The following is an 8,755-nucleotide window of genomic DNA, read 5'->3' on the forward strand; positions in this document are numbered from 1 at the left end:
TCTAAAGTCATCAAATAAGTCACTCCTTAGTACATCATTATGAACATGCATAATTTTTCCTTGTTGTATATGTACATCCATATTGAAGAGTCTTAATAAACAAGGTCTTAACAAGACATTGAATCATAAAACATTGCATGTACCTACTCTTTGAATGACACGCAATATTCGTGATGCCTTTTGATCACAATTCTCTTGTTTATGACCTCTTGAGGAATTGGGTTCTATAATTATGTCCTTGAATTGAGTTATAACTCTAGGATTAATACTTCCTACTTGCTTCCCTAAATTCTCAACAAGGGACTATACCTGAAGAATTTCTTACATAACATTTTGATTCAAATGGATAACATATGCTCACTTATGCTTATGCATGCACCGTCATAAAGTTTCCCTATATGGTATCAAATCCAATGTATAGTGACCTAGTATTGAGATCCTTCTTGAGCCACTCTTTTTCTCTCTGGTGTATGTGGATCCTATGGTTTGAACAATCACTTCACTCCTTTGTGAATATTATCATGAATCCTTTTCACTATCTAGTAACATGAGAGCATATCTCAACAGCTATCACATGTGTAAATGTTAATTGAAAGGGGTCACTTGTTCGTATAAAAGTTTCTGGGAAATTTGAGATTTTCACAAATTCATCACAGGAAGATCTTTTTGTTTGACAATCTTAGTATGACTTTCATGTCCACTTAGATCATGCCTCAATGAGTAACTCACTTTGTTCCTAGTATTATAGTTGCCCATGAAGTGGCCTGGTATTGCAGCTTAAGAGCTTTTATGGCAAAAAACATGTCTAGCTTAGAGCAAAGTGTTCATTCTCTCTAACCAATACATAATTTCATCCCAACATTAAGATGTCATAGCTACATGGTTTCCCTTGTGTGTGGTTGAATGTTAAGTAGCCTTACCGCGACCTTTCCCTCCCCACCTCAGGTGGAAGTTTAAGATTCTAGCACATATCATGAGCATATTGATTTGAAAGATAAATTTGTAGTATCTCTAGTCCTCTCATATTGGATCAACTATTGTGAATGGTTAAGCTGTCAGAATGATAATAATCTCATAGGTGTTCAACTTCGTTTTTTCATCCTCATGGGCTTGTGGCATGCATTTCTTGTGCTAGTTACCGTTAAGAGAATAATGCAATTTCATATATTTTTAAACCCATATCATATTCTGGGTTCTTGAATATTCTCATTTCGAGTTAAACTAATTTTTCCCTACATTCCAAGAGGTGACTGGTGCCACGTACTTGGCTATTTCTCTTTGAGGCCTACTGTTGCCGAACAAGGCACATATGGAATGAAACAATTGTTGCTGTCCTTTTCATGACTCAGAGTTTTCCATGAATAATTAATGCTAATGTCTTTATCCTCCTAACCATGCCTCCCATGTGTCACATGTCAAAAATGACTCATCTCTTTTAAATCTCAGAAGCATGAACATGGTCCCTACATTATCAATGCCTACTAGGCAACTCTATGCCTTATTTGTCGAATCAATGATGTCATCACAATGATTAATGATGTCAGCACTATTGGTAGTTACCTTCACATCTCTTAGGATATAACCTCCCGAAATGCCCTACTCAACACAATGATGGATTCTTGAAAAATTCCAACCCAATCTCGGACCTCGTTATTCCTATTTATAGTAACCTATGAGGGTTGAGGGTTCAAACATGTAAAAGAAGAAGCATCATCCCATGATCAACATATTGGATAGGAAATTTTATGGTCATATTCATGCTAGCACATCTTAGAGTAATTGTTGGAGGTTGCCAAATGTTTAGTTTGGGTGTTCGTCATAGAGATTTAGAGTTGAAGAAAGTGAATGGGTTATTCTCAATATCTTCTCTATGGGTATGTTTTGTGAATTGCTAATAAAGGTAAAGTATGTGGTCACCTTAGGCCTTATGAAATCTCGAATGAAATAGTCCAAACTATGAGTATGATGTTTCCCCATCATTGTCCTCTATGTATCCGGTGTTTCATGTGTCTACTTTTAAGAAGGTAGTTGGAACTCCTTTGTCTATCGTTCCGGTGGAAGCTAGAGAAGGTGAAGTTAATAGATATTCAGCTTATGAAGGGTATCTATTTGTCATTCCTGTTAGATAAGTCCGAAAATTGAGATCTGCCTCCGTCAAAGTAAAGGAAGTATTTTCACTTTCCTGTATAACTAAATGGTTATGGTTCAAAAGGGTACTTGTAATGTGTTATGATTTAAATATGTGCAACTCATGTCTAGATACCACTTATGTTAATGTAATGCCCTTAATGTTGAGATCAGTGTTATTGATATATACTGTGATGCTTTGTTGAGTTATGGATATATTGTTAGGAGTTATTTTGGTGATTCTCTGGCAAGTGGATAGGCCTAGTTATACTGGAGACTCTTTCGAAATTTATGGAAATATGGGGAGTTAGCCAAATTTTGGAGCTTTTGTTGTGTAGATAAAGATTTAACTCACATTAGGTGTCTATGGCGGACTCTAACCCTCATTCCAGAACAAATAATCCTAAGCGGGGGGAGAATATAAGGCGATGTTAAAACATTTCCTAATGATTTATGATTTTATAGTGCGCTAGTGATATTTGGGAATAACGTATTTGAGTATTAAAGGAGACCTATGGGATAAAAACACATCATTTTGAAATGATAATGTATGTTTAAGGTTTCTTAGAACATACTAAGTAGTTTTGTGAATGGCTAGAACTTGTGTGGAACAAGTTGGATACGTTAAGTGGAAAGGATATTTTAATTAGCACAAGACCCGAATTAAAACAAACAGAAACCTCTCAATATAAAGCCTTAGGATCTGATCTACCTATCAAATTAATTCCCTTTGAGTCTAGTTTCCAACACATAAAACCGTTCGTCATTTGGATATTTTTACAGAAAGTTATGGCCAATTTACTAGACCTATGCCATATGTGCGACCAGATGCGCGGCCGCGCATATTATAGGGTATCCTTCCTCATGTACGTGATCGCACATGCAGGAGCCCATTAAATACCCCTAAGGCCGAGTAGAGAGACGGGTTAAGTCATTTCTTGAGCTAAAACATGATATTTTTAGAGTGAGAGAGTGCCTTAGAGTGGGAAAGTGTTCCTCAACAATTGTTCTTAATTTTTTGCTCAAATCTTGGAAGATTAACAAGGAAAACCCACAAGGTCTTCATCTTAAAGGTAAGATTCTACACCCTAACCCTCAATCTCGAATTTTATCTAGAATTGGGTAATTAGTAAGATAATGTTTGGGCATGGGAGTTGTTCATCTTGTATGCATGTGTTATCAAAGGATGTAAGAAGATTGTTGAGCTAAGAATGGTAGATAATGGGTTTGGGACGATGGAATCCACCATAGGAGGACCTTGAAACGTTAATGTACACCTAGTATTTGCTAAAATGCTCAAATGAGCTAGAACCATGATCATCTTCCTAATTTTGGTTTAATTTATTATATTTCTAAAATAGATTGAAGTTGCTAAGAATTCCGAAATATTTTAGAGTTTAAGGAAGTTCAATTGAGGTATGTTGGCTAAACACTTCTCTTAGAATTGAATCTCATGGTGTTCGTGTAATTTGTGTAAGTCCCGAATTGATCATTATAAAATTATCTATTCTGAATATGCTTGTGCTGAAAGATATATGTTTCGAAATTGACTTCGAAAATAGAATTGCCTAAAAGCTTATGAACTCAAGTGATGCCCGTATATGACTGTTTTAACTAACGCTATGTTTTGTAAGTAGTTTCAATGTGTTTTGCGTTCTTACATATTCGTGAATTAAAATTCTGTCATGAATGAAGAATCATATGTATGGCCATGAGAGCCAATGAAATAATGATGTTGAAAGTTGTTGAAAGTGCTAATGAGGCTATATACGATATGAAAGGTTATGAGGTAAATGCATTTGTACTGTTGTTTCCTTTGTAAGAAACTCAATAATATTTTGGGGAGTATCGATAGTCACCGAGGAATGGTAGGTTTAAATAACCTAACCTCGAAACTATACGTGTCGGTGTAGGAGTGGATTACAATTATTCCCCTCATTTGGGATGAAATTGATGTGATAAAAATATTCCCCTTTATTGGGAATTGATGATTGATAGAAAAGGATGATGTTGATCCACACAGAATTGTGGTGAGATGTCTTAGCTGATCGGGTCGTGATGGAATACCATGTCGCACACATGGTGGTGATTTTGCTGGAAATTTTAATTGAAATTGTGATTATGGTTGATGTCTCGGATGAGACGGCCTAGCCGATCGGGTAATGATCGGACACCGTGCTAAAGGTACGGTGGTATTGGTATTGTGAATATTGGTATTATGAACATTGGTATTGTGAACATTGGTATTGCGAACAGTGGTTACCAAAAATAATATTATCTTCATATTTTGGAAATTATTATGTTTTAACTTGGCGTTTGAATATCATTGATTGTTGATTGTTGTTTCCATGTTTTTCCCCTTTTTACATTGGAATTCTATTTTGAAAGAGGACAGTGAGCTTTACATACTAGTACTATTTCGTATGTACTAACGTCCCTTTTGTCGGGGGCGCTGCATCTTCAATGGATGCAGGTGGTTCATCAACGAGGCAACTTTGGTCCTCATTGGCAATCACTTTTTATTCAATAGGTTTTGCTGATCCCTACTATATTCCGGGCTTTATGTCATCTAACGTTGTATTTTGTACTATAAGGTATAGTCGGGGCCTTATCATCGGCACTTCTATTCTTCACTTTTGTGGTACTTAGAGGCTCCGTAGACAGGTTGTGGGTGGTATTTGATGTGGGCAATTGAACTAGAAATGTTGGTATTTGGAAAATATATTTTTCATTATATCTATAAACTTGTAATATTTTGAAAATTATAAATGAAGGTGCTAATGGAAATGAAATGGAATTTGTTAATGAAATATTTCCAGTGCCTGATTAAAGGAGTACATCTCCTCTTTATTCATGGATGAGTTTGGGTAGAAGGAAATCTAATAGGCTTGCTCGGCCGGGTTCACTCGGTTGAGTGTCGGTCGTGCTCCCTAAGTTTGGGGCGTGACACGTTTTCATCTATAGCAGCCTCATTGATCAGATTAACCTAGAAGGGTGTCCCATTCAGATGGTCAGATGAGTGTGAGTTGAGCTTTTAGAAGCTCAAGACTGCTTTGACTACGGCGCCAGTGTTGGTATTGGCCATAGGTTTAGTATCTCACACGGTGTATTGTGATGAATCTCGTATTGGGGTCGATGTAATATTGATGTAGGATGGAAGAGTGATCACATATGTGTCGCGACTATTGAAGTTTCATGAGAAGAATTACCATGTTCATGACTTAGAATTGGTAGCCATTGTTCATACGCTGAAGATTTGGAGGCACTATCTTTACGGCTTGTCGTGCAAAATATTCATGGATCATCGGAGTCTACAGTATTTGTTCAAGCCAAAGGATCTCAACTTATGGCAGATGAGATGGTTGGAACTGTTGAAAGACTATGATATCACTATTTTGTATCATCTCGAGAAGGAAAATGTGGTGGCTGATGCCTTGAGTAAAAAAGCAATGAGTATGGGAAGCCTTGCATACATTCTAGTTGGTGAGAGACCGCTTGCATCAGATGTTCAAGCTTTGGGCAATCAGTTCATGAAGTTATATGTTTCAGAGCCCAATCGTGTTCTAGCTTGTACAGTCACTCAGTATTCCTTGTATGAGCGTATGAGAGAGCGTTAGTATGATGATCCTCATTTTCTTGTCCTTAAGTACACAATGCGGTACAGTGGTGCCAAGCAAGTTACTGTTGGAGATGATAGGGTTGTGAGGATGCAGGGTCGTATTCGTGAGTTGATCCTTGAAGAGGCCCACAATTCCTGGTATTCTATTCATCTGGGTGCCGCCAAGATATATCAGGACTTGCAGCAGCACTATTTGTGGAGAAGAAAGAATAAGGATCACATGTAGCTAGTGTCTAAATTATTATCAAGTTAAGTACGAGCATCAGAGGTCTGGTGGTTTGCTTCATAAGTTAGAGATTCCTAAGTGGAAGTGGGAGCATATCACTATGGATTTTGTTGTTCGACACGGTATGGGTCATTGTGGATAGGTTGACCAATTCAGCACATTTCATTCCAATGGAAGTTACCTATTCTTCTGAGCGATTAGTTGAGATCTACATCCGCGATAACATTCGCCTTTACGGTATGCCCATTTCTATCATTTCTGATCAAGGTACGCAGTTCACCTCGCACTTCTGGAGGTCAATATAACATGATTTGGGCTCGCAGGTTGAGTTGAGCACATCATTTTCATCCCGAGATGGACAGACAGTCCGAGAGCACTATTTAGATATTGGAGGATATGTTACCTACTTGTGTTATGGATTTTGGGGGTTCGTGGGTTCAGTTTTTTACACTTGCAGAGTTTGTCTACAATAATAGCTACCAGTCGAGCATTCAGATGGCTCCTTATGAGGCATTATATTGGAGGTGGTATCGATTTCCAGTTGGATGGTTCGAGCCGGGAGAGGCTTAGTTGTTGGGTACAAATTTAGTATAGGATGCTTTGGATAAGGTCAAGATTATTTAGGATCGACTTTGCACAGCTCAGTCTAGGTAAAAGAGTTATGCCTACCATAGAGTTCGTGATGTTGCATTTATGGTTGGAGAAAGAGTATTGCTCCTGGTTTCACCCATGAAGGGTGTGATGAGGTTCGAAAAGAAGGGCAAGTTGAGCCCTAGGTATATCGGACACTCTGAAATTCTTGATAGAATGGGTGAGGTGGCTTATCGGCTCACATTGCCGCTTATTTTATCAGTAGTTCATCCAGTGTTCCATGTGTCTATGCTCCGAAAGTATCACGGTAATCCGTCGCATGTGTTAGATTTCAGCTCAGTCCAATTGGACAAGGATTTGACTTATGAGGAGGAGTTGGTGGCTATTCTAGCCGGGCAGGCCCGACAGTTGTGGTCTAAGAGTTATCCTTCAGTTCGAGTTTAGTGGAGAGGTCAGTCGATCAAGGCAATCATTTGAGAGTCTGAGTCAGACATGGGGAGTAGATATCCACACCTTTTCACAAGTCCGGGTACTTTCCTATGTTCGTTCGAGGATGAATGTTTGTTTTAGAGGTGGAGAATGTGATGACCGATAGGTCATCTAGAGTTTTAACCGTTAATTATGTGTTCTGAAACATCAAATAGTTCCGTTTAGCCTTCCTCGATTTGCAGGTGCAGTCTTTGTCTTCTTCCGGATGGTTTTTATGTGAATAATTGATTAAAATGTGAAATCGTGCTTCAAAACTCATTTGAGTTGACTTCGGTCAATGTTTTGAGAAAACAGACCCGGATCTGTATTTTAACGGTCCCGGTGGTTCCGTATCATGATTTAAGACTTGTGCATATGCCCGGAATCGAATGCGGAGGTCTCTAACTTGATTTATCGCAATTCGTTGAAAATTATAAGTTAAAAGGTTGAAAGAAATTTCAAGTTCGACCGAAGTTTGAATTTGTTATTACCGGGTAAGGATTTTTGGTTTCGGAGCTTTATGTAGGTTCATTACTGTATTTATGACTTGTCTTCAAAATGTGGTACAAAACGGAGTTGAATTGACGTGATTCAGACATCCGGTTTTTAAAATAAAAGTTCTTAAGTTTTATTGAAAATTTCATTTATTTTAGTATCTGATTAGTAGTTCTAGGCATTATTTTCGTGTTTTTATCGTGCGAGCAAGTTCGTATAATGTTTATGTACTTGTGTGTTTATTTGATTTGGAGCCCCAAGGGCTCGGGTGAGTTTCAGATAGGCTACAGGTGTTTTGAACTTAATGAATAATTCTGGTTGTTAGCTTCTGTTGGTTTCTAGTGTTTTCTTCTTCGAGATCGTGAAGAATGTCCCGCGATCGCGAAGAGTAGTTTGAGAAAGTAGAGGAAATTGTTCTTCGTGAATGCAAAGTTCTGGTCACGAACGCAAAGTGGAGGGGGGCTTGCCCTTCATGAACGCGACTGTTCCTCTGCGAACACGAAGTAATGTGGGACATTGGTTTGCTACGCGAACGCGGAACCTGGGTCACGAACGCGATCGTCAGGGGGGAAGAACCATTGCAAACGTGGAGCACTTCTCGGGAACACGTAGGCCATTTTGTCTGATTTGATTCGCAAACGCGGCAGGTCCTTCACGAACGCGATGAAGACCTGATGCTTAGACCTTAAAACATTTCAATTACGGGATTTCACCCATTATTTTACCATCTTTCCATTTGAGCTCGGCCTAGAGGTGATTTGGAGAAGAACATTCATCATCCTTTCATAGATTAGCATACTTTATCTCATTTTCTTCCATTTCTAACATTACCCGTTAAGTTTTAGCCTTAATCTTTGTTCTTCCATGCTAGAAAACTAGGAATTTGGGAAGAATTAAGGGGTTTTGCAAATTCGGGATTTAGACCTCAATTTGGAGTCGGATTGCAAAACTAATTTTATAATCGGGCTCGGAGGTAAATGGGTAAATGTGTTTTGGTTGGAACATTGGTTTCCGGGGTTTACTTTTTGGGAAAAGTGTAAAAATCCAAAATGTATGTATTGTAATTGATTTCTCTATCATTATTTGATGTTATCGAGTCGATTTTGGTTATATATGATTGGTTTGGAGGCGAATTCTAGAGGAAAGGTCCCGGTAGAGCTTTGAGTTAATTGCAGAGTGAGGTAAGTGCTGGGTTTAACCTTGATTTAAGGGAATTAGGAACCCTTGAG

This window comes from Nicotiana tabacum, chromosome 18, assembly GCF_000715075.1.
Source record: "Nicotiana tabacum cultivar K326 chromosome 18, ASM71507v2, whole genome shotgun sequence".
NCBI lineage: Eukaryota > Viridiplantae > Streptophyta > Magnoliopsida > Solanales > Solanaceae > Nicotiana > Nicotiana tabacum.